The sequence below is a fragment of the Notolepis coatsorum genome (genome assembly GCF_963971535.1).
Source record: "Notolepis coatsorum genome assembly, chromosome: 20".
Lineage (NCBI taxonomy): Eukaryota > Metazoa > Chordata > Actinopteri > Aulopiformes > Paralepididae > Notolepis > Notolepis coatsorum.
Window position 1 is genome coordinate 42187944 of NC_140184.1, and position 25991 is coordinate 42213934.

The following is a 25991-nucleotide window of genomic DNA, read 5'->3' on the forward strand; positions in this document are numbered from 1 at the left end:
TTATTATGAGTGTCTACCATATATTAGATGTACTGTCTGGCCAGTAATTAAAGTACATACCTAGCAGTGGTTTAATCTATCACAATCTTTAATACAGTCAGGGTTTTGTAACCCCTCAGTTACATGCGTGATGTCGTTTTTAAAAATGTCAACGCTCATTGAAAGCCCTGTCTGCCCTTCATCATTATGACTACAAACTAAATGGCGGCGCAGAGCTTTTAGTGTCTATATTTTCTCGTTTATGAATGCATTTCCTAAACTGATATTTCACTAATAACACTTTAACCTATTGGTAAACAAACATATTGCTGAAAATATACACTATGACTGCTGTTTTGATAGGATTGGGGTCTTTACTCTTGGCTACATTTGAAAAAGAAATGCAACATTAATCCCTACAGTCTGTAGACATGGATTTATGGCTTGGGTCCGGTACTGGACCCGTCGGGCATAAGAGGTTTTAAGGGCTTAATTTGGGAGAAATCATTGGTGATTGCGTTGACATAAATTCTACAGTAATTCTACTAATTATAATAATAATAATGAATACGACAATATTTGTATCATTAACAATTATGTATAGTCATGATTCATTGAGGCATCGTGATGTCAGCACATCCCATTCCTTTCATGCAGGCTATATATTTTCCATTTTGTATGAATTGTCCATATACCGTATTGTTCTCTATTGTTGTTTTTATTTGTTTAAATGTACCTTGCTTAGTGTGCACATTGTAAGAGCCAGTGGAGAAACATTCCACTACTCATTTTACTGTTCATGAGTTGAACCCATACAAATTACAATAGACACAAAGGATACTTCTTTTTTTTAACTCTTTATTTTGGTTCGTTTTTTCTTTTCTTTTTTCAAACCACAAACATTGCATAAAATGACCTCCAAACGAGGAGGAAACACCCACTCCTCTTTGGCATTGACCCCATTGGTAGGTGTGAGGGAAAGCCCCTTGTAAGGAGAGGGCCCTTCGCTAAGGGTGTGAGTCGAGGTGTCTATCTGAAACCCCTCCATCCCTTTAGTCCAATGTTTAACATTAAAGAAAACTTACGCTATTAAAATACCTTACTCCTCCCAGGTGAACATTGCCATGACCACAGAAAGAGGTGGGTCCGAAGGATTCTTCTCATTGTTTTTTAGGATGCATGTACTCGCTGAGCCTCTCTCTCGCTCTCAGTGCGGCTACGCAGCCCCTCTGTCTGCCTGGTGCTGGTGCCGGTGGCTCTTCCCGTCTCTTGTGTCTTGGCTCTCCTGCCCCTCCGTATCCCTCCTTGTCTCCTTCCAGTTCTTCCACCGGGATGCCTCGTCTTTTCAGCTCTCTGTGCGCCTCGGTTGCGCTGGTGTAGGTCTTGACTCCGGTGTCCCATTGAATCTTCATGTTGGAGTATGGAGTCTGGAAGCGGATTCCTTTTATCTTCAGTGCTTTTTGAATGCAGTTGTACTCCCTCCGTTTTTTAGCGATTTTGGTTGCATAGTCGTGGTCGAAGTAGATCCAGGGCTCTACGCTAACCTTTTTCCCAAGGAGCATGTGTGCTCCTAAATGAAAAAAATTGGAGCACAAATTTGGAGCACACAAAGACATTTAGGAGCACACAAAAATATTTAGGAGCACAGTGAAAATATTTCAAGTAACAGGGTTTATTTTTTTTTATCAAAAATATATGTATATTTGTACTGTGCGTGCATGTGCAAACGGGAACGGGACACACATCTGTGCAATAGCACATACCACCAAAGTCACTGGCCCACTGTGTGTGTGTATCTGCGTGTGCAAACGGGAATGGGACACAGACATTTGAACTATTAAGTGATTAATGCCTACTGTGGCAAAGTTGTAGCCAACAACTACAGTAGGCCTAATAAAAAAGGCGGTGACATTGAACTACTGCTACAAAAGTAACAGTCACTTAACTTTAGCTTTTGCCCCTTTTATGCATACAATGCCTATATGTTTTGGCTAGTGTCTAGAAAAATAATCCTTTCAGGGTTGCCTATTGAAATACTGTACACCTCCAGTACAGAAACATTGTTTATGAGTTTGCGTGTCAGGTAGACAGTCGATTCTGCCAATTACGTCACACCGCTTGCACCCATCTCTGCTGTTAGCCAAGTTAGCACACACATACACACACGCACAGTGGGCCAGTGACTTTGGTGTAGGGGTGTAACAATGCATCGCAATGCATTGATCCTAAGGGGAAAATTCAACTGCATCGATTTGAAAATGTTAGAATCGATTATCGCAATTTTAATGTGTACACAGTGTTATGTTATTCTCATGTCCGTTACAGCCAACACAACGACATACGCTACTGCATCAACGTTATGATTAACAAAGCAAGGCATTCGTTTTGTTGCATTAACGTTATATTACTATTGCTATCGATAAATCTAGGTGTTCTAAAATCTATTGCTATTGGTAAGACTAGAATAAGTTACATAAAACTTAATGTTACTGTCTCGGAAAAGCCTTGCATAGCGCAATGGCGGACTTTCCGGAAGTAAAAAAGCAAATGAAAGCTTCCGATTGGTCATTTCCTTTCTTTCCCTTGAAACCAGTCACGTCACTCTACTGTGATTGGACCGTTGGCTTGAGTGCAATGTGGGACTTGTAGTTTTTGAACGATTAGCAGCGGAGAGAAAAAAGCACGACTGAGGTTGTAATCTTCACTCGCACACTGTGCGAGTAATAGATTTTTCCGGTTCGCACACACATATTCTTAGGGGCAAATGCGAGTAAAATGGTCGCACTGTAGAGCCCTGAGATCTTCTTGTTACCCAGCTGTATCTTTCCCTTCTTCCATGCTTCTCTCAGCACCAGCTCTTTAGTTGTATATTCCTGGAAATTGATGATAATGTGCCTCGGCGTTGCGCCATCTGGGGGTTTCACGGCCTGTGCGCGGTGGGCTCCTTGTAGCTTGAGGTCCATGTTTGGTGGGAGTGGTAGCTCACCTTTAAGAAACTTTTCGATAAACTTTAAAACCGAGTCTCCCTCTTCTCCTTCTGCCACACCGAATATGCAAATGTTATTTCTCCTCGACCTGGATTCCAGATCGGTTAGTTTGTGCTGTGTAGGACACGATGTTGTTCTAAGCTCGTGCTGAGTGCTTCGGATAGCTCTGTTGCCCAGTCCTCCATTTCCTCGGCTTTTAATTCTTTTATCACTTCAATTATGCTCACATGCTCCATGCTCTTCTCGAGTCTTGTCGGCACGTTGTCAGCTTGCCGCACTTCATTTAAGCTAGCGACAGCATTAGCTTTGACGTTGGACTCCTCTGTGGCCTCGTGCTTCGAGTTATTAAACGTTTTTTTTCTTCTTTTCCGGTCCGTCCCTTTCCTTCTTCCACTCATCTACCTTTCTGACTTAAATGTAGGTGTTCATTGAATTTTTCAAGTGGAAGAATTATATTTCGCCCGGGAGTTCGGTTTTCTATACGTCTGTGCCCTCCAACGGCATACCGGAAGTCCACAAAGGATAAGTTTAACGGATTCCATAGAATATTTTATCAAGTTTATTACCAACGATGCAACAGGCGGCTTGGGGATGATGCACATGGAGCTGCGTGCTCCTGGGCAGCTGCGCTCAGCGCTAGGCCTATACACACACAATATGGCATATCTACTGCTGCTGGAAGATATCGTTGATCATTTGTTCAACAACCGTGTATCACGAAATTGGACTCTGATGAAATCTACCAACAGCGATACATGATAGCTGTATTAACTCATTCAGTGCCAAACACGTAATATTACGTGTTTCCTCGCCAACGCTTGAGCGCCAAACACGTAATATTACGTTTTAGATCCTTTGATCTTTTTCCTCTGATCCCCGTTCTAAACCATCATCCGGCTCATTCTGTGTCCCTGGCTGGTTTTCCTACGTTGGAATTGCACTGCCGAGCGAATATCACCAGGTGGCAGTATCACCTACCTTTTGAACTCCGATAGAAAGGGAACAGGAGAGTCAATGAATGAACCAGACTATCGAGACTCACTCTGAGGGGGAGGAGCTCTTCCAAAGCAATCGCTAGCAGATCTGCTAGCCTCAAAACCTATAGTGTCCCGTAAACACGTGTAATAACATTATAAACAAGTAATCGCGATCACCGATGGGATCATTAGAATTATTCTTTTTGGATTACCTTCTGGCTAAGGTAAGGACCCCTTATGTCTATTTTACCGAACCCAAAACATGTTTATGTAACGATCACAGTGTATTACTTTACCGGACATAAACCAAGCATTTTGTAACAATCGCATTTTCGGGGTAAGACTACCCCCCCTTGATAATTTTGCGAAGGCACATACATGGTACATACCTTTGATTTGGGAGTATTTGGGGTTTCAGGGGATCAACCAGAACGGTTTGGGCTTATTGCATATCACGTTTTATCTCGCGATCTATGGAAAAAGACTGGATTATCTTGGAAATGGACGATGTTTAGCGTGTAATAAACTACAAACTACAGTGTGTAGAAAAAAAATCTTTTTTACATGTTGGACTAGAAATAGTGTCTGTCAAATGAGCCATACTATTGTCTCCATAGCTATAATATAGAATATACAATAGCTCCGCAAAGATCATGAAATATCACGAAAAATGGTCATGAAAAGCTGGCACTAGACAGTGAAGGATGGGGGAAGCTTATGGCGTTCAATGTGTTAACAGAACCGGAGAATATTTATTATGGGCCAGTTGTTCAGCTTTGGGAGACGGGTTGAGATGACAGCTGGCACGAAATCCACTCCAAAGAAGAGACAACGCACATGGACCCAGACCCAGTATTTTGTTGGCCGTGTACAAATATGCAGAGAAACTTTTCTCTTCATCCACAGGTAAGTTATTGATTATGATCACTCGTATGAGTCGATGAATGAATGAATCACGTTAGAAATACAGTATATATAATGCCTACATGCTAGCTGTGTGTGTGTGTGTGTGTGTATCTCCGTAGCCTACTTGCTAGCTGTGTGTGTGTGACAGTGTATCTTCAAACATATAAGTTCAGTCTAGTGGTTTTTAACTGAAGATCACTTTTTCCTCTAACAGAATTGACAAGGACCACCTTACAGCCATCCATAGCACATGTGTGAGGGGGCGATTACTGCTCACACTAAGAACAGAGCTCCACATACTAAAAGGCATTTCTTAAAACATGAGGATGTGCGACGAGTAGTTCGATTCATATCAAACTAGAGGACCATGCTGTTGTTCTGCCAGGACGCCATCCCAACCAGAGGAACTTTGGTGGAAAGCTGTTACCATTGTTCGTCACAAAGGCATCTGTATGGCATGAATACACAATGGCATTGATGCCAATGGGTAGGTTGAGCATTGTCAAATAAAAACGTAATAAAAACAAGCTTGAAATTACAACCATGGCCAATTCAGCTACATTGAGCAAATGTAGGGAAAGCTTGTCTCATGTCTTCTTATTAATCTTTCAGAGCAGCGCAGTGTGTGAGACTGTCCTCATTTACAGTAAGTCCATCTGGTGGAAATTATTGGCTCATATAACTGCCAGAAAACCAATGTCAGACCTGTGTTGGGTGTGCCAGAAAACAACTATCAGGTAGAAACTGTGTTCACAGTATGTAAACTGTGCTATATTATCATCTGTATATATTTATTACCACCACATACAGTATACCTATCCTCACCTGCACATAGTCCTTTACTATATCTATATCTGTACATATCCTACTCTTACTAGTTATGCTACTGGCCAGTAGTTGTTTCTATATTGTCTGTATTTATATAATACAGCTATCTGCCAGAGGTTGTGAAGTGTGCAAAGCTGAAGAAGCAGGAGCAACATTTACAGCTTGTGGGCTCGGAGAGGGCGGTCTACAACTCCATGCTTAAAGCCTCCAAGGACATCTGTGACGTTTTGTCTTTGGCTGGTCATGTGCTACCTGCAAGCAGGCCCATGAAGATGCATTATAGTTTTGACTTCGCTCAAAAGGTGAATACAGCCTCTGATACACTCTTTCACAACTCAATCCTGTTATAATTCCTTCTAAAATGTGTATGAGTCCCCTGAGAGGAACACTACTACTGCATTGCTCCCTTTTTTCTTTCTAAAATACTTATTCATTCATTACAGGTTCACTATCCATCAGACCCCCTTCAGCCAGGCCCCATGTACTTCTTAACTCCCCGAAAGTGTGGCTTATTCGGTGTGTGCTGTGAGGCGATTCCACAGCAAGTAATTTATTTGAACAAACCTGAACGTTATTGCCATAAAATAGAAAGTAATTTGTTTCTTTACCTTTCTGTGAACGTCTAGGGGAAAAAAGCGTCTCAATCTGATGAAAAATTGTGGAGCTATGGACATTATAAAAAAGTAACTGTACTTACAGTAGATTTCATTCACGTCTGTGCTGTCCTATAACGGGTGCATGGTGGTACTAAATCCAGATTGAACTCTGAGAGGAGATTTGACCCAATCCATAGATGTATGACTTGGCCATAATAAGGCAATTTAAAGGCCTGATATTCTATATTCCATATCCATGTTTAAAATAGCATGTGTCCGGATGGCAAAATTCAGTACTGTATCTACAAAACCCCCTGTAAATCATCTACCCTTTATTAATATGCTTAGATTTTTTGTACACTTGATCTCAAGAAGGTGATGAATCAATACATTTTTCATGTCTGGACAATGTTACCATGGTGTTATTCACCGTCAAAGATGAAAACTATTAAATAATAATAATAATTTATAATATAATATTTATCATTTGTATAGTCTCGTATTGCTCTGCGTTGTGTTTCAGATTCGACCCCTGTTAACACATTAACTGCCACGCCAGTGGCGGTTGGAATGCCCCACGGGCCCTGAGGCGAGATTGACAGCTCGGGCCCCCCCCCCCCCCCACCGATATTTATTGTATTATTAAAAAATAAATTATCAATTTTTAATTAAATTTTTTTCAACATGAAACAAAACATATCACAATACAATAATAATACGTCAACTGTATATACTCTCTTTTCTGGACTCTTTTCATATCACAAACAGTACTGTATTTGCAAATCTGGTATGTCATGTATAGATGTAAAAAAGAAGCAGTGAAACTAGACCAGCACTCTCAGGTTCAAGTATTTAATGGCAGCCTGAAACAAACATGTTTCGGAATTACATATTCCTTCGTCAGTGTTATAGCTTACCATGTATAGATGTAGCACTACTGTCTATCTGTATGTCATGTATGTCATTATGTTATGATGAATTGAAAATGGGGGACCCTGATGTAAACAAGACGAGTCTTTCTCTGGTCTGCATCCCCTTAACAATTGTATGTATTGAGCTGTACTGTATTGTACCCATTCTGCAATCTGTTAAATAAAGTTTTCATTCATTCACCATGACATTACGTTAGTTAGCATCCAAGCTAGCGTGATAACGTTAGTAGTTAATCGCAGAGACAAATCGCATCTGCGATCCTAAAGAGACAATGCATGCGTGTGTGTTCCGGTGTGTGTGCTAAACTAACCGCTGTGTGTACCACTAAAACATTGAGTGTCGTTGCATGCCGAATAAAGACCTCTGCAAAAGGTCCTGCATTATTATAAAAAAGTTAGAAACGGCTACGCTGCCTGCTTACCTGCAATAATGGTGTCATCGTCCTGGACAGATGGACTTGTTAAATCATAATATCCACACTTTGTGCTGGTCCTCAGTAAATGTCCCGCCTGCAGCTTATTATAGCGTGTTGCCCCTTTCCCTCCTCGTGGAACTTCTGCATTGCATTTATTACAAATAGCAAGCGATCTTTTTCCTTTGAAACTATTCGTAACCGACGCCATCTTTGTTGTTTATGTCCGCGCTGCTTGTGCCGTGTTCACGTTACGTGGGAAGAAGCGGAAGAACCAGAGGACATCTCGTTGCTACAACGAAGCCTTCACGCATTGACTCGATGAAACGCCCACATCCATTAGCCCGGGCCCGGGTCCCCCCCCCCCCCCCCCGCACCCCCCCCCCCCCCCCGCGGGCCCTAAGGCAGCTGCCTCGGCTGCCTCGTCTATATCCCCGCCAGTGTGCCACGCTTATATCCATCAATGTATGATCACTGCCACCAGTCTAAGCCTATGGAGATGTTTACCTTCTTTGCAGGGCTATAACTTTTTAAATTGTATTGCTAAATTGACATTACTATGGCCCATTCAACATCGATTATCTATCGTTCAGGATGTGGGAACGTTATACTTTTTCATTCATAGATTCATACGAAAATACCGTCTAATATAAATATGTTTTTATCGTTTTCTGCAGTAATTCCTAGAACGTGATTTATAGGCATAAACGCATATATAGATTCAACTGCCGTTTGTTGGTGATACACGCTATATTAAAAATTTCAACTGTACATGATCCTAAACGTTATGACGTATCATGCGCCGATGAACGGGGGGGGGGGGGGGGGGGGGGTCGTTTATAATTCCGTGATCGTCAGTAAATGCTTTATGTAGTATGGGTGATATATTGATCAGGGCAGTTTGCATGAATAATAAACAAACGCGCTGAAAATGACGTCAGCGTCCTCTTACCGTTAGCCGATGAGACTGGAGTAAAAAGATCCCACTTATTTGACACCGATCGACTCGATCCATTTCCGGTTTGTATAATAATAATAAACGCCCAAATCATCTCGATTATTGAGTTATGGCAGCGATCCATATACACAATGTGTGTCTACAGTCCCGCAACAATATGTGAGTGCCGGACGCATTTCCCCGGTGCACCGAGATCACAAGAGATCCATTTCCGGTTTGGTAACTCGCCGATCATCCACAAGGCGGCAGTATTGAAGCGTTGCAGAGTTGTGCAGGCTCCCACTGCATCAGACCAGGCTCTGTGAGGGAACATTGAATAACATGGCGAAAAAATGAAATATGATCTCAATAACGTCGTACGCCGTGGAATGGCAGAATTCGCATGAACTTGAAACACGTCGTAAGCCGTTTCCGGCATGGGATGTGTTAAGGGAGTTCCCTGGTCCCACGCCATATTTGGGCAGGTGGGTCACGGAATTTCCCCGGCCATAGAATACGTCACTGGGCGCGTTTCTATTGGTCGTGAGGTTTCTGTGAGTTTTTTTCAGGCTCCATGTTGTGGACCGCTGTCATTGTCAAGATTGAGTTATGCGGTGCGTTGGAAACTTGTTTTCTGCTCTGCTCTCTATTTCATATGTGTTGAGCTTTTGGTCACGTGGCTCAATGTTTACATATATATTTTCAATTATTACTCATGTGGGAGGTCTCTCTGGGGGTTCCCTGTCTCCTCTCTTTATACAGAGCAGTGTTGACAGGGTTTTTTCCCTCAGACGCATCATATGGGGCCCATATCTGTGTCTTTTGGCCAGCTTCCTGCCGCTCGTCCCAGGCGGCATGGAGGGAACGTTATCTGGTTTCTTGTTAGAATTACCATTGATGTGTTTGGGTCTCGACGTGTATAGCAGTGGCCCTGGGTGCTTCAGTGTGGAACCACGCATGGGCTGGTGCGCCTTGGTTGCTCATTATAGAAACTGCGTTTTTTGTAGAGCGACTGGGATGGAGATTTTATCTCTTCCGAGCGCCAGTGTACTAGGTTAGTCTCGACGAACTCTCGCTCATCTCTGGGGGGAGATGACAGAGTAGATCAAAACGTTGGCGGAGGGGTTTCACGCCCATGGGGTGGGCCACCGGGCATGGTGCGTTCATGTTCTGTCCGTCTTGGTGGCGCCCTCTGTGATGTTTTAGATCGACACGAGTACCTACCCCCCTCTTAGGACTGGGGATGGTGGCGTGACTAGGACACGGGACTGGTTCTGGTCGCGCCGGACCAGGTCAGTTAACCCGTTGTCCGCCGGGGCGCAGATCTGCTGTTCTGGTACCCTGAAGGACTTTGTGCTTTTTCGGGGGGAAAATGCCGGGTTGGCCCGGGTGTCGCAGGGTTTGATGTTATGGAGGTGTGTGTTGTGGTTACGTCACTACGAGTTATCCTTCGCAGTTGCTTGGTCCATATTGTGTTGTAAGGGGCCTGGTCCTTCTCCATTCTTTTTCGCCCCTCCCTTTCCCTGCTTGGTGGGGCTGGGAGGGGGCTGTCGAGGTGGTTCTATTGTACCCCTCTCCCTGTGTACGTCCCGGTCCGCCGGGCCCAGGTCCGGACTCGTTCTCGTCGACCTGTTGGCCTGGGTTAACCCCTTCTTGAAAACTGAAACACTTGTACTGCCTCTATAGCCGGTGTATACGCGCAGTTGTGTTTCAGAATCTTTTCTTGGGGGGGTTAAGGGAACAACCGCCTCCTGTTAAACTAAACATAGGGGGGTGGTTGGTTCCCCGGTGTGTTGGTAGCAGAGTCGACTCTCGGGTTTAGGCCGGGCTTGACCCTGTCTGCCTGCGAGTGTGCCCCCGCACTTTTCATGACGTCTGCCAATCATGTCAGCCTTCTCTACCTCGACCTCTCTAGGGGGTTGGGTTTTGTGGAGGCTGCGACATGGTGCACAGCATACCGAACGGCCCTTCCGCCGGGGTGCTGTTCACAGTAGACCCCTTAGGCGCCTGTCTAGTCCGCAGTGCTCCGGGCACAGGTCGAGTTACGCTCTTGACCTGTTGCCAGGATTGAGGGATCAACCTCTTTGGGGGTTGTCTCCCCGGTGCGCCGACTGGCCCCGCAATGTTGTGGGGGTGTAGCCTCTGTAGAGTGCTTCAAGGTGGCGTGCTGTAGGGGGGAAGGGCCTGCTCTTGGATTGGGCCCTGTCCGATACGCTGGCGATGTGGGGGGTGGTGTCACTAGTGACCGTCTGGTGGGGTCTCGATGCTACGGCATCATTGGCATCACCAGGCCCCCTTTCCGGGGGGTCCTGACCCTCAGGCTGTTCCTGGGGCTGGGTCCTCCTCCACGCTCCGCTGCTATGGCCTTGCCACGGGATTGGGTTCTTGACCTTTGACCCCGTGATGTTAGGGGCTGTAACGGGGGTTTGTTCTTCCCGTTTGTTCCCTAGTGGCATGTGGGATGCGCGCCTGGGTAGTCACGGTTCCTTCTGTGTGAAGGTAAGTCCCACGATCTGCTCACCCTGTGCGTTGAGTTGCTAAACCCTCTTCGCACAGTCGGATCCGATTCCCTCCCGTCCCCCTCTAGGGGGGTCCGGGGGCTCGGGTCCTCCCCGGTTCTGATGGTTGTGGGGGGGCTCAGCGGGTACATTTGTCAAGCTTCCACTCTGCTCAGCTCCTGTGTTCCACTAGAGTGCTGAGCGTAAGCTATACGATAACATACGGTTATCCTATAACCATAGTTATATGAGTATAGCGAGCGCTCTGCACTGACTCACTGAGGACCCCGTGGTCTTCGCCTTCGGTGGTGAAAGACTTGGGAAGGAGCTGTTAGTATGGCCACGACCCCGCTTATGTAGAGGAGCGGATGTGGGTGTGGCCAGGCGGATGGGTGTGTACATGTGAAGACAATTATTCAGTATTAGATTGATAAGGGATAGGGTTCCACTAGAGTGCAGAGCGCTCGCTATACTCATATAACTATGGTTATAGGATAACCGTATGTTTCCGACATTCATAATAAGTATCATGCGGAAACAGCTCTATAAAGCTTTTGTTTTCAGAACATCACACACATATTAGATTAGATTAAGTGGTTCTCAAACTGTGGTACGCGTACCACTAGTGGTACTTGGTGGTACTGCTGGTGGTACTTGAAAAGAATTTAAATTAAAAAATAAAGATTTTAATTTTTTTTGGTGCAGTCAGGCCACTGATCTTAGAAGCAGGCCAGACCAGTGTTTCTAGTTGCAGATAGTTAGATAACCTAAGTGGGGAACAACCAGGAGATCACTGTGACAGAGAGTAATGCAGTCTAAACAGTCATAAATCTTTTATTCAACTTCAGCCCTGATCATTTTCTCTACTTCCTCAGTTTTCAAAAATATTAGAAAAACTCTTCAACAACAGATTAGATAAATTCATTGATAAACATAATTTACTCACCGATAGCCAGTATGGATTCAGAACACACCGGTCAACATCACTAGCATTAATAGAACTCATTGAAAAAAATCACAAATTCCATAGATTAAAAAAAACATGTAGCTGGAGTATTCATTGATCTAAAAAAGCATTTGATACTATTAATCATGATATATTAATCAGGAAATTGGAAAGATATGGGATCAGGGGGGTAGTATTTGTGACAATGAGAGATTATAAATCTGAATGTTTGGACATTGCTTGTGGTGTCCCCCAGGGGTCAGTGTTGGGTCCAAAACTGTTCATCTTGTACATTAACGAGATATGTAAAGTATCCAATATATTTAAATGTATTTTATTTGCGGATGACACTAATCTTTTTTTTTCTGGTGAGAATATCCAGCAGCTTTTAGAGGTCATCACATCTGAAATGAAGAAATAAAAAAAATTGTTTGATAGAAACAAATTATCATTGAACTTGAGCAAAACTAAAATTATGTTATTTGGAAACTGTAGATTAAATACTCAAGTACAAGTTAAAATAAATGATGTGATTATTGAAAGAGTTTATGAAAATAAATTCCTATGTGTAATAATAGACCATAAAATCTGTTGGAAACCTCACATAAAACATGTCCAATCTAAACTGTCAAGAAGCATTTCAGTCATGAGTAAAGTAAAGCACATTCTGGATAGAAAATCACTCTACATTCTCTACTGTTCACTAGTTTTACCATATTTAAATTACTGTGCTGAAGTCTGGGGAAACAATTATAATTCTACACTACAACCACTTTTTATACTCCAAAAAAGGGCCATAAGGATAGTTATATTTCGTATGGCTTATCGCGTCCCGCTCAAGCCTATTGAGATACCCCTTATCTCCTGTACCTACTGTACTCCACCACGAACACAACTTATACACCCACACCTGACCGGGTCCCGCCTCTATGGAGGCGTAGCCTATAAGACCATGGTCCTGGTCACCAAACACCCTTCCTCTATTTTCGTTCCATCATATTGGATGCAATGCACCTTATGTAACTAGTAGTATGAAAAAGATTGGAGGAATTGCGTAATGTTGAAAGCTTACCGGAGGTTGCGTGCCCCTGGCATCTTCGAGGCATGTTTCAGCGACACGACGGGCCTATGTTGATGTTCCTCATCTGTCGGCAGCCAGATCAAGGTGCAGCGTACAAGGTTGGCTATCGAGCCGGGTTGTACAACGGTGAGCCCTGTGTCATTAGGCACGGGTATTAGTGTTAGTAATGCTGGGTTGTTGTTACACAACCATGTTGTGTGTCGGCGCCAGGGGGGGATGGTTTGGTGAACGTTCACTGCGGTGAACGGGTTCCAAACGGTCCTGCAAGCGTGCTGTTAAACAACTAATGCTAGCTACATGCTAATACTAATGCTACATGCTGAACTCTACTGCTACGCTATTCTAATGTCTCTGCCGTGAGATGTTGTCACTTCTCCCTCCTCTTGCCCGGTTCATCAATGAAGGTCAGTCGGTAGCTGATGTGGGGGTTTTGCTGAGTCCTATTTACCTTTTTACGGGTAAATGGGTTGACAACAGGGTAGGCCGTGGCTAGGTAGCCTAGCCAGGTACGTTACCTTGTGTTCCGGCGGGGTCTGTTGAACGGTGTCCCCATCTGGGAGCCGATGCGTGAGCTCGGCGGTGTAGCAGTAGAGCTATACTACTGCAGGATGGGACTTAACGGCGGGTTAGGGCTCAGCTGGCTAGTTCCTATCCACATTGGCGTCGGGTAGTGGGGCTATGGGTCCAGCCGACATTGTAAACATGTTGCGTGTTTGTGCGCAGGCGGTTGTTGATCTGGGTTCCACATCGCCTCACGCTAGGCTGTAGTAGTGTAGTGGGCTACTGTTTTGTTCTGTCACTCTGCTATGAGAAGGTCTGTCTATGCTACAGCTTTCTCTCCTCTCAACCATTCATGCTGACGGTCAATCGGTGTCTATTGGGGGAGTATGCGGGGGGGGCTTTGTTTACCTTTTTTGGTAAATGGGCTAAGCTAGGGCTGGTGTGCTGTTGTGAATATTTTGAATGAAGGCGGGACTAGTTGGCTCTGGTCCGCCTCCCCTTAACGTTGTGTATATGGGTTTGCTCATTCTACAGTATTTTGTGGTTTAGTTCTTTTATTCATTTAACCCTTTCATGCTGCACACCACAGTGGAGGTTGCTGTTTGCAACCACCAATGGTGCTCCGTGTTAACATCAGTCCTTTGCTTTTGACATATTGAAACAGTGCCCCGCCCGGCCGACGCCATGGGTGGGTCTGCCTGGCGAGTGGCTGGTGGGCTGCTAAAGCCTGTACCGCCACGGTATGGAATTGGCAGCGATTAGAACTGTGTTCGAATTGCTGTTTTTTCTATCAGAAAAATGGTGTCTGGTGGCGGGGCCTTGAGGGCCAGCCGACGTCGACACATCGCGCGAGGTTGTTGACGTTATTAGCTTTGACCCAGCCGCAAGCTATAACCGCTCAGGGTTCCCCTCTCCGCAGGGGATTTTGGTCTTCTGCTGGAGCGCGGGCGGTATTGTCCTAGGCCCCACACCGCCTCACACCGCGCAGCCAGAAGAAGAGAGAGCACGGCCTCGTCAGCGGCGATGACGAGGCCCTCGACAGGCGGCCATGTTTTCCCCCGCCGGAGGTATCCTGGGCGTTGAATCGACAGGTGTCCACAAGGCCGACAGCCTTGGCGGCCGAGGGATCGGCCATGTTGGATGGGTTCGGCTTGAACAACAAGCCGTCACCGTCCTGCCGCGAGCAGCCCGCTCTCCGATCACTCCCTTCTCCAACACCAGCGGAAAAAGTGGGCTCTGATTGTTTCCTTTGGCTGCGGGCCGCGTGCCTTTGTTGAAGCGCGGGCGGCCCCACTTTTCGCTTCTCATGGGGACAGGGGCTGACACCCAGTTGATGGCTGAGCCTGGGTCTGTCCGTGAGAATGTTGTGCTGTCAAGCGGCTCCCACACCATAAGCTGTGTTGGTTGAGCCTGGTGTTACGTCTGTCAACTATAAGTGTTGTCAGCAGGGGGGCTCGAAACCTTTTGAGGCACACAGTGCGGGCTTCCCCGGCCTCGCCTTCGCCATGCCAGGTATCATGTTGGTGCCTCCCACTCCTGAAAGATTGGCAGTGGTCTCGCAGGTACGCGTGATTTGGGTGGTAGTAATATCACTGCAGGGCTACGGTGTGTAGGAACCCATGGGGTCCTTACACCTTGCATGTCCGGCTGCAGAACAACTCCTCAGCATGTTCTGGAGGGGTGTTCAGTGGGGGGGCTTTTTTCACCTAGAAAGCCCCCCGTATCAAACCGGCCCTTTCTGTCGGGGTCCCCCCTTGGGTGCGATTGCCTCATGGGTGGTGTCAGGGTCAGATGTCCCGACACGGAACGCTCTGCTCGCACGGTTCCAGGGTTGGCTACGCACAGCGGGTGGGACCGGGCCAACTATCTACAGTTCCTGGCGGACCTGCGCCACATGGCGGCGGGTGCGTTGGGAGTGTCATCACATATGACTACGGCAGTACCATATGTCGAGGTGGATGGAGAGAACGCTGAGGCGGGGACTTGTGTTTACACAACCCCACCCGTTTTCGGGTTTGGTACAGACCCTATTGTCAGGGTCTCCAGCAGTGACAGCTCTGGTCAACGAGATCCAATCTCTGTGGACGAAGCAAGCCATCGTTGTGGCGTTCTCCTCCCGGTGTTCTCTGGTGCCTGAGAAATCGGGAGGGGGGGGGTGTCAGACCCAGGCTGGACCTGTCCCATGGGAAGGTTCAGCATTTTTTGGATCGTCTCCTACCTGTTGAACACTGTCAGGTGGGGGTCTGGTTCTCCTCCATAGACCTGTAGGATGCGTATGCGCATCTCCGATCTTCCATCCTAGGGCTTACCTACGCTTCCTTTGCAGGGTTAGCGTATGAGTACCAGAGGCTGCCGTTCGGTTTTCTCTGGCTCCCCGCATCTTCACTAAGTGCGTGGAGGCCGCACTGGGGCCTCTGCGTCGTCAGGGGTTACGGAGTGATTTTGATTTTTTGATTTTGATTTGAAGTCTTTATTTCGAACATGCAATGAATACAACAAACAATAACAAAAAAGAAAAACAACTCAATCTGCATGTTCGAAAAGGAGTAGGAAGAAGTATACACTTATTTAATCCTACCCCTTAAATCCTACCCCTGTATTGCACCCTTAAAGTGGGTGCAATACAGTGCAGCTCAGTGCGCACGGTTGCTGGGGGGATGTAGACCAGAGAGGACTTTCGTCTTGTTTACATCAGGGTCCCCCATCCAGTTGAGGATAAAAGCTATAGTTTGTTTACTAGCCCTGCGATGGTGCCAATCATATTATATGTATGCTGATTAGTAGCCCTCTAATTTCAAGACCTTTAGCTTAGTTTGAGTGTACCTGGGTGGCAAGCCGGCGGGAGAAGGTGAAACCTACTCCACTTTGTTTATTTGTATTGTTTTCCATTTTTGGGCGGTATCCCTGGGGGGACCTCTGGTGAGCCTGGTAACGCCGCTGAAGACTAGTTAGGCTAGGATAGTTAGGGAAGTAGCTTCTGAGCTAGTTTAGGCAGCTAGAGAGGGCGGAAGACACAAGGTAGATAAGGAGTTACGGGTACGCTCAATTAGGTTATTATTTATTAGGTTATTTATTATTACAATTATTTATTTTATGGTCAAATAAATAATAAATAAATAAAAATAAATGAAAATGGATCAATTAAAGAAAGAGAGGGCCAAAGTGAAGGCAGCTTTCACAAGAAAGGCCAACAGCATTTTGCGAATGGCGCCAACTATGCTGCGAGAGGAATTGAAAAGTGAGTGGAAATCCCTTTCTGAGGACGCAGAAAGGCTTCATGCAGCTAATTATGTGTGTGAGGCCTGTCTGATCGATGAAGCAGGCGACATGGAGGCTGTGGATGATAAAGCCAAAGCAGACTTGGAGAGGGTAACCATAGAGTGTGATACAACATTAAAAGAGGTGAAGCAGGCAATCCATTCCAACCTTTGGTCAAAATATGCAGAGACCGAGCTAAAAGCAGCCATTGGACGGGCAGAAAGAAGCTATGAAGGTGCGGGAGAAGTTAACCTGGAAACAATCACCTACGAAAATGGTAAAGAACAAGTCACACTCTTGGAATCTCTCATCACCAAGGCAGAAAGTCTGCTAGCTGTCTGGGAAGGGTGGATCCCTGAAGGCGCTGCGTGCGAGGTTAGAAAAAAGCTGCAAGTACTGGAGGACAAGAGAATTGACCTCTGGCGAAGGTGGGTGGTTGAATTCGGCAGGGTCCAGAAAGAGCAGGCTGATAGAGCCATTGAAATCAGGCTAACGGCCGCCTCCGACATTGCAGAAGCTGAAAAAGGAGCCGCTGAGGCTGAAAGAAGAGCCGCCGAGACCAGGCTAAAGGCAGCCGAAGTTAGCGCTGGGTCTGAGGAGAGGGCCGCAGATGCCAGAGAAAAGGCAGCTGAGATCCAGTTGGTAATGGCAGAGGCCGCCGCAGAAGAGCGTGCCGAGCTGGCTAAGGCGCAGCGGAAAGCATGGGAGGTAGCACACAGCGCTAGCATAGCAAGCCTGGAAGCGGGAGGCTCACAAGCAGCAGCCATACAGAGAGTTCGCCTTCACCCAATACAGCTACCAAAGTTCAATGGTTGCATGAGAGACTTTCACCGTTGGCGAAGAGACTGGGAAAACCTCCAGCGACAGGGAGATCCATCTGGGTCAGCCGAAGTAAAGAAATTCCAGCTCCTAGACAGTGTGGAGGAGAGAATCATCAATGGCGTTAGGCTCTCAAGCTACGACACAGCTCATGATATGTTTAGGGTCCTTGAAAACCGGTTCGGGAATAAGACCACCATCGCCATTCAGATAATTGAAGAGTTGGAGAAGTTGCCGGTGGCAAAAGGTAACCAGCCGAGAAAAACAATAGAGCTCATCCAAGCTGTTGAGAAGGCCCTTACTGACCTGACAGACTTAGGAAATATTGGAGCTATAAAGAATCCACTTGTTATCAAAGCTATTGAAAGCAAACTGCCTGAATGTGAGCTGAGGAGCTGGCTCACCTTTAAAGCTGCACCTGTGAACAATGTCACCCCTGAAGGCCACTTTGACGCTCTCCTAAAATTCTTAAAAAATGAAGAAGTAGTCCTTGAGGCGTTGGTGCAGCTAAGACCCTCAGAAGTGTTCGAGAAGCCAAGCAAGCCAGAGTGGAAGACGTTCACACGAGCAACAGGAATGGTTGCGACTGGAGAAGAATGCAGCGTGTGTGGAGATGAGGAGCACGGAGGCAAAATGTTCTTCTGCAAAAGGTTCAAAGCGCTCAGTCTGGCTGAAAAGAGAGATGTCGTCGAAAGGAATGAAGCCTGCCAGAGATGTTTGACATCCCATCAGAGGGATGGAGAATGCAGAGACAGGTTCCTTTGCAGGAAGTGCTGCCAAAAGGGAGAGACCTCCGACCACCACTACCTCATGTGCTCTGCAGAAGGAGGGCAAAAAGGAGAGGAGAGGAGAATGGGAAGACAAAGGGTGGAAACAAGCGGCGTAAACACAGGAACACTCTCAGAAGAGCAACAGAAGGCACTTGCTAACGTCTCCCCCGAAGCAGCGGACCAGATTTTAAGGGCATTCACCAACCAAACAACAGTGTCAATGAGCACAAGCAGTAAGGGTGGTAGTCTCCGTGGAAAAAATGGCCTAAGGGAGCATCCTGTGCTTATGATGATCATGGAGGTCATGACAAACGGAGGGCAAACTATTGGGACCCTAGTAGACCTTGCGTCCGACACCAACTACATAACCCACCAAGCTGCCAAAAGACTCAGACTGAGAGGGGAGAAGATAACGTTGGTTGTGCATGGAGTTGGTGGGATGAAAGTGAGAGTCAAGACAGAAAGGTACCTGCTCAAGGTCAGGATGCGTATTTCAGAGGACACATGGAGTCCCCACCAGATAGTCTGTTATGGCCTGGATGAAATCGCCCGAGCAGGCAGAGTCGTCAGCCCGAAGCAGCTTAAAAGATTCTTCCCAGAAGTCAAAACGGAGGAGCTGGTCCGGCCAGAGAAGATTGAGCTCTTGATCAGCCACCGGGAGGGTCGGCTTGCTCCACAGCGGATGAAGAGAGTGGGAGATCTGGTGCTGTGGGACGGCCCGCTAGGGAAGACTGTGGGGGGAACGCACCCTGATCTGTTTGAGGAGATGGAGATGTCAATCCACAACTCTAAGACTCATTTTGCACACTCTATGAGAGCAAAAGCGATCACGGTGGAGGAGATCTCCTGCGAGCTGGTAAACACCAAAAGAAAAAGGGCTCAGAAACTGGACAAGGTCACGAGAGGAGTGGAAGAGATCCTCCCCGCTGGAGGCTTCTCTCTCAAGCCATGGGTTCAGTCCGGTCAAAGTGGGAGGCGTGAAAGAAGTCAGCCCAAGCAATCTGGTGAGGTTTCGAGTCTGGCGCTCGAAACCCTGGTGTTGCCCAATGCCAGAGAGGCTGTGTGTAAGGTTCAGCAGCTTGGCCAAGCTCTGTGGGGGGGCCATCAGCTGGGTCCGCCGAGCGGTGAACAAGTGGCGAATCTGAGGTGGAGCCATAGAGAGAGCAGAGTGGGAGGCCAAGCACTTGATGCAAGCAAAGAGTGTGCTGATAAAGATTTGTCAATTTTGTCGCTAACCATGGCTGAGAAATGTGTTGCATTAGAGGAAGAAAAGGCCTCTTTACATACTATGATGAAACGGTCACAAGAAAGTCATCAGTCTGAGATTAATTCTTTAAAAAGTGAATTGGATAAAGTATCAGCACAGTTGCAAATGACTGAGTACAGTCTTGAGGAGAGAGAGAAGATCCACCATGATGAGTGTGAAGGGGCCTCTGCCCTGAAGGGGAAAGTGGAGCATCTCCACGTACAGTTCCATAAAGAGTCAGATAAAGTGAGAGAGGCAGTTAACAAACATCATTGTCTACACAATGAATTGCAAGCCAAAGATGAGCAAATCAACTGCATCAACGTTCAAATAAGTCAAAGAAAGGAATTACTTGCTGGACTCGGTCAACAGCTGAAGGAGAATGATGCAGCCATTGCCCATGTCATGGATTCTGCCTCAATTGAAAGGCTGAAACATGCTGAAGAGAACAATGGTCTAATAGCACAGTTGGGAAGAATGGAATATGAGCACAGAAGCTCTCTGAAACAGCTGGAAACTACAACAGCCTGTTAGCAATGGAACTGAGATTTCAGTTTCACAGAATAAATGGAAGACATTACATCTCAAACTCAAGCTGTAACAAAATAAATATGTGACATTTTTGTCCTTGAAGGGGCATTTCTTCATCTTCAAAAAGAGGGTCTGTCCTCGAAGCATGGGAGCTTGGGGCCGCTTCCGAGAACTTTGTTTGGCAGCTAAAAAGGGAGTAGCATTCCCTGAGTCAACTCTGAACAGACTTGTGTCCACCACCAAGGGAGAGTGTTTATCTGTTGTGGTCTCCTTGGGTCTAAAGACCAGGATACCAAGTGGGAGGTGTGCAGCTTTCTATTGTGGTGGTGGAGGTTAGGTGCACTTTAGTCTGTGTTTGTAAATAAGTAATGTTTTTTTTTGTGTTGTTTTTTATGCTGTGCGTTTATGTGAATGTTGATTAGTGGTAGTTGAGCTATGGTTATAATTATATTGTCATTTCGGATGTATGGAGGCACTGTATGCTTGGTTAAAGTTGTGAATGGAGGTGTATTCATTCACATGTGATCCAGGGACGTAGCGAGGAGTGGGCTGTAATTGGTCGAGATACGTCACGTGGTGTCAGTGAAACAGTAAACAAGAAGTTGCGGGGAATTTGACAGCAGCGAAGGGAAACGAGTGAGGACTGGTGAGTGAATGTGTGTAAGCGATTTGTTTTAAGAATGATAGTATTATTGTGGTAGTTATTGATTTAATGTGTGTTTTGTTTCAAGGTTTGTAACCTGTTGGAGAAAAGAATTAAAACCGTTTTACAACTGAGTGGCATCCTGTCCATCCCTTCACCCCAGCAGCGGGAGTAAAGCTGCACAGCCTTCTCCCGCCAGCCTTTCACTACCACAGTTTGCAACTGTGGTAGTGAAACATGAGTGTATTCTGCCCTGACGACGTTCTGGTCCTTCGCGGTCAAGGTGGATCGTCAGGTCTCGTACCAGGCAGGTCCCTACCAGCCTGGGGTTTGCTGTAGACTGGAAGTACAGTACTCCTCTTCCCAGTCAACGGTTGGAGGGCTATGGGCATCGCTCTCAGAGTGTGTTGTCAACACGCTCGGGAGGTTCCGTCCTAGGACGGTTACGGCGCTGTCTCATGTCACGTTTTTCACCGACGCCTCCCTCGCTGGTGACGCGTCGGGCCAACGCAGTAGGGGGCAGCTGGCAAACCATGCTGCCCGGTCTGCGCTACGTTCAATGTGTTGGTGTTGAAAGCGGTCCTTCTGGTCCTCAAACGGTGTTGATCAGGACGCGTGAATATTAAAGGCAACCAACTTGTGTTCGGCTTTTCTCTGATTGGCCGCGCCCCCCCGCGCAGGCAAGCGCACGTCCCAAATGAAATCCAAGGAGCAAGCGAGCGGCAGCGCAGCAACCAACTTGTGTACTCGTTGGGCTGCTGTTCCAAGTCCAACCAACTTGTGTTCAGCTGCGGTAGCAGTGGACATACAGTACACCTCCTATCTATGTTGGGATTATGTTTGGTCATGACAAAACAATAAAAATCGCTACTGTTAGTAATGCTGCCACCACCCACTTCAATTACAGAGCTCTCATATTTTGCGAATGCATAAACTATATCTTAAATTATGGCTATGTGTCTAATATGGCTGTCGCTTATCAATGACTTCGCGACAGCCATATTAGACACATCGCCATAATTTAAGATATAGTTTATGCATTCGCAAATATGAGAGCTCTGTAATTGAAGTGGGTGGTGGCAGCATTACTAACAGTAGCGATTTTTATTGTTTTGTCATGACCAAACATAATCCCAACATAGATAGGAGGTGTACTGTATGTCAAATGTCGGTCATGTGGTGGAAGTGTTTAGTACAGTCACACAACAGAACACCGCTGTAGAGTACAGTCACACAACAGAACACCGCTGGTTCGACCAGCGCTTTTGCCGCGTCTCTCTTTGCGCGAGGGCGTGTGCTAGTGGATTGATTGATTGGCCGTGTGGCCAATCAGAGAAACGCTGAACGAAAAGCTGAACACAAGTTGGTTGCCTTTAATATTCACGCGATCAGGACGGACGATACGACGTCAGTGTCGTGTATCGACAGACAGGGAGGAGTACTCTCCCCCCGTCTGCACCAGGCGGCTGGCTATGGGCGTCCTCCATCTGCGCGGCCTGAAGGCTCCCCACATCCCCGGCAGGGAGAATGTGGGTACAGGTGTACTGTCGCAGGGCGGTCCTCATCCTGACGGGTGGGGATTACGTCCGGACATAGCCAGACAGGTCTGGGACCGATGCCGTGCCGCCTGGGATTCTTCCCCATACATCTGTTAGGTCAGTTGTTGGGACGGGTACGTTGAGGGGCGCAGGTTCTTGATCCTGATGGTGTTACCATCCGGAATGCGCATGCTCCCTCCACTGTCGCGCTTTACGCGGGCAGATGACGTATGTTCCAAGTGTGGTGTAAGGCGGGGGGCCGGGACCCAGTCTCCTGCCCCCTGGATGCTGTCCTTAGTTACCTCCAGTCTCTCCTTGATAGACTGTCGGCTTCGACGGTGAGGGTATATGCAGCAGCTATATCCTCCTATCATGAGGGATTTGAGGGGATGTCTTGTTCAGCCACCCTCTTGTGAATCGTTTCCTGCTTGGCGTTCGACGCGTTAAGCCGGTGCAACGCTCCTTGGCTCCGACTTGGGATCTTCAATTGGTCCTCGGTCGGTTGTCCTTGGCCCCGTTTGAGCCGCTCGAGCAGGCGCCGTTGGACCAGCTGTCGTTCAAGACCGCGTTCTTGCTGGCCGTCACCTCCGCTGACGCGTGGGTGTGCTTTGTGCTCTCTCGGTACGTCCAGAGTGCCTGTCTTTCGTCCGATTGCGGTGCCACTCTGCGGCCTAATCCTGCCTTCGTGCCTGTAAATATCCGGAGTTCTTCCGCTGCAGGGATATTGTGGTTCAGGCGTTTCATCCGCCTCCTCACGGTGGTGAGTTAGATGCGGGCCTTCACCTGTCATGTCCGGTCCGTGCTTTGGGAATTGCCTCAGCCGTACTCAGGACCTCGGGGTCACCGTTCAGCTTTTGTCTGTCACGGTGGTTCTCATGCCGGTAAGGCACTATCGAACACCGCCTGTCCCATTGGTTGTGCGAGGGCATTGCCCTCTGGTACACGTTGGCTGGGCAGGATCCCCCTGGGGGCGTCAGGGCGCACTCCACTCGTGGGGTGGCTGCCTCTGCTGCTCTCCTGGGTGGGGCTTCGGTGGAGGATCATGGTCCTCCCCGGGCCCCTTTGTAAGGTTTTACCTCATGGACATGACCGGGGGTTCTGTCTCCCAGGCGGTTCTGGGGTCTGTGGCCTTTCCTGCTTCCCGTCCGTTGGTAGGGTAGCAGGAGTGTGTGGGTATGGGCCACAGTGTGTTAGGTCACACGTGGTTCCGCATTGTGCTGTGTGTTCAAGGGGTTCTAGTTCCCTCTTGTTCGCACTCAGGTGGAGTTGACTGCGCCCCCCCTTCGTTAGGAAGGATGGGGTGACAGGGCTCCCCGCACCCCTTGATGTGGGCTTACGGGTCCTCAGGGGGTACATCTGTCGGGTCTCGCGTCCGCTCTAACCCATATCTCAATAGGCTTGAGCGGGACGCGATAAGCCATACGAAATATAACGATAGGTTATGTATATAACCTAGTTATATGAGTATTGGCTGAGCGTCCTGCTCTAAGCTGCCCTGAGTTCCCTTTTGAGGGATCTTTTACTGGAACGGGATTTTGGCGAGGAAGGGTGTTTGGTGACCAGGACCATGGTCTTATAGGCTACGCCTCCATAGAGGCGGGACCCGGTCAGGTGTGGGTGTATAAGTTGTGTTTGTGGTGGAGTACAGTAGGTACAGGAGATAAGGGGTATCTCAATAGGCTTGAGCGGGACGCTCAGCCAATACTCATATAACTAGGTTATATACATAACCTATCGTTCACATTACAGGTTATCGCGATCACACAAACATATTATTTTTAAAGTCAAAAACATTAAAGTTAAATTATCTTGTGGAAATTTAAACGGCACAATTAATGTATAAAGCAAAAGGTCATGTACTTCCAGGAAACATTCAAGAACTGTTCTTTGATAGGGAGGGGGGTTATAATCTGAGGGGAGAACTCAATTTAAAAGTTCTAAATGTACACACTACCATGACACTGCATCTCAATATGTGGAGTGAAACTGTGGAACAGTCTAAATGTGGTGCTAAAGCAATGTCCAAACATGAGACAATTCAAACTGATGTATAAGGAAATGATGTTCACGAGGTACAGGGATGAGGAAGGGACTTGATATTCACGGGTGTTTACATTTTTATTTTATTACATTTTTATTTTATTTCTTTCATGTTTTACATATATAGTTTTTGTTTTTTTGTTTTGCATATATATATATATATTTTTTTTTTTTTTTTTTTTTTTATGTTTTAAAATAGTACACTCATTTGAGTAGTGGAAAAGGGGTAGGATTAAATAAGTGTATACTTCTTCCTACTCCTTTTCGAACATGTAGATTGAGTTGTGTTTTGCTTTTGTTTCGTTTTTTTTAATTATTATTCATTTGCATGTTCGAAATAAAGATTTCAAATCAAATCAAATCATAACCATTTTTTTTTTCGATTTTTTTGTAATGTCAGATAAAAAATGAAATACTCCCACTTTTCTGAAGAGTTGTTGTTACATCTGACATTACAAAAAACAAAAAATCCATCAAAATCTGTGTTGTTGCTAATCATTGACAGTTCCTAGCCTGTAATAATCCCCCCCAGAAAAATTTACTTTGCATTTGATATATTGAAAATATTTTACTTTGTGTGTTTTTTTAACAATAATTTGGACAACAACATGCTGTGTGTGTGTGTGTGTGTGTGTGTGTGTGTGTGTGTGTGTGTGTGTGTGTGTGCGTGCACGCGCTTGTGTGTGTGTGTGTGTGTGAGAGAATGAAGGACAATTGCTTGCTGTGTGTGAGAGAGAGAGAGAGAGAGAGAGAGAGAGAGAGAGAGAGAGAGAGAGAGAGAGAGAGAGAGAGAGAGAGAGAGAATTAAGTACATTTGCTGAAATACAGTTGTTCTTAATTTTCTGAGAATGTTAGTTATTATGTTCTCAATGCCCCTTGCATTGTATGAGTTGTGTGGAAGAGTTTGCTAGTTCTAGTGCTACCCCTTTGTACATTGTGGCTGTGTCTGACAAAAGTTAACAATAAATAATGGTATTAGGAATACATTTGCCTCCTGCGTGAACTGTGCATAGCTGAATAGACTGTATTTTAATGTTGGTCATATGGTGGTACTTGGAGAGCCAGCTACGTTCTCAGGTGGTACTTGGTGTAAAAAGTTTGAGAACCACTGGATTAGATGAAACGTTATTGTCAGAGAACAACTAAATATTATGGGTAATATATATGCATAATTAATTATATTAATCAACATTAAATCAATTGCATTTTCAATCAATATTAGGTTATAGGTTGCAAGATTTAACATGACTTCCTTTAATCTAATGTTAATTTGATAATGGGATCACATCTGTTCTCATCTTGTATTGTACAATAATTGTTGCAAAAAAAGCTTCCTTCTTCTATCTGATAGAGAAAATGTTGTTGCACAATGCACACCCCTACTCACACTCTGTCACATAAACTTACATTCTCTCTCTCTCTCTCTCTCCCTCTCTTTCTCTCTCTCTCAGGCAGGTCAGTGGATATTGCTTGCTAGGAAAAACTAATGGTGACAAGTGACACTTCCAATTACTCATCTTCCTACCGGAAGCCAGACTAGACTCAAGACGCATCTACAAGGGTTT

The 25991-nt window shown here is 46.3% G+C and overlaps 1 protein-coding gene across 1 annotated transcript in view; it reads right to left on the bottom strand.

The window, feature by feature from the left end:
- Positions 1 to 25991, bottom strand: part of LOC311247418 (SH3 and multiple ankyrin repeat domains protein 2-like) — a gene marked incomplete at its 3' end in the record, with an annotated part of 730890 nt that overhangs the window by 188895 nt on the left and 516004 nt on the right.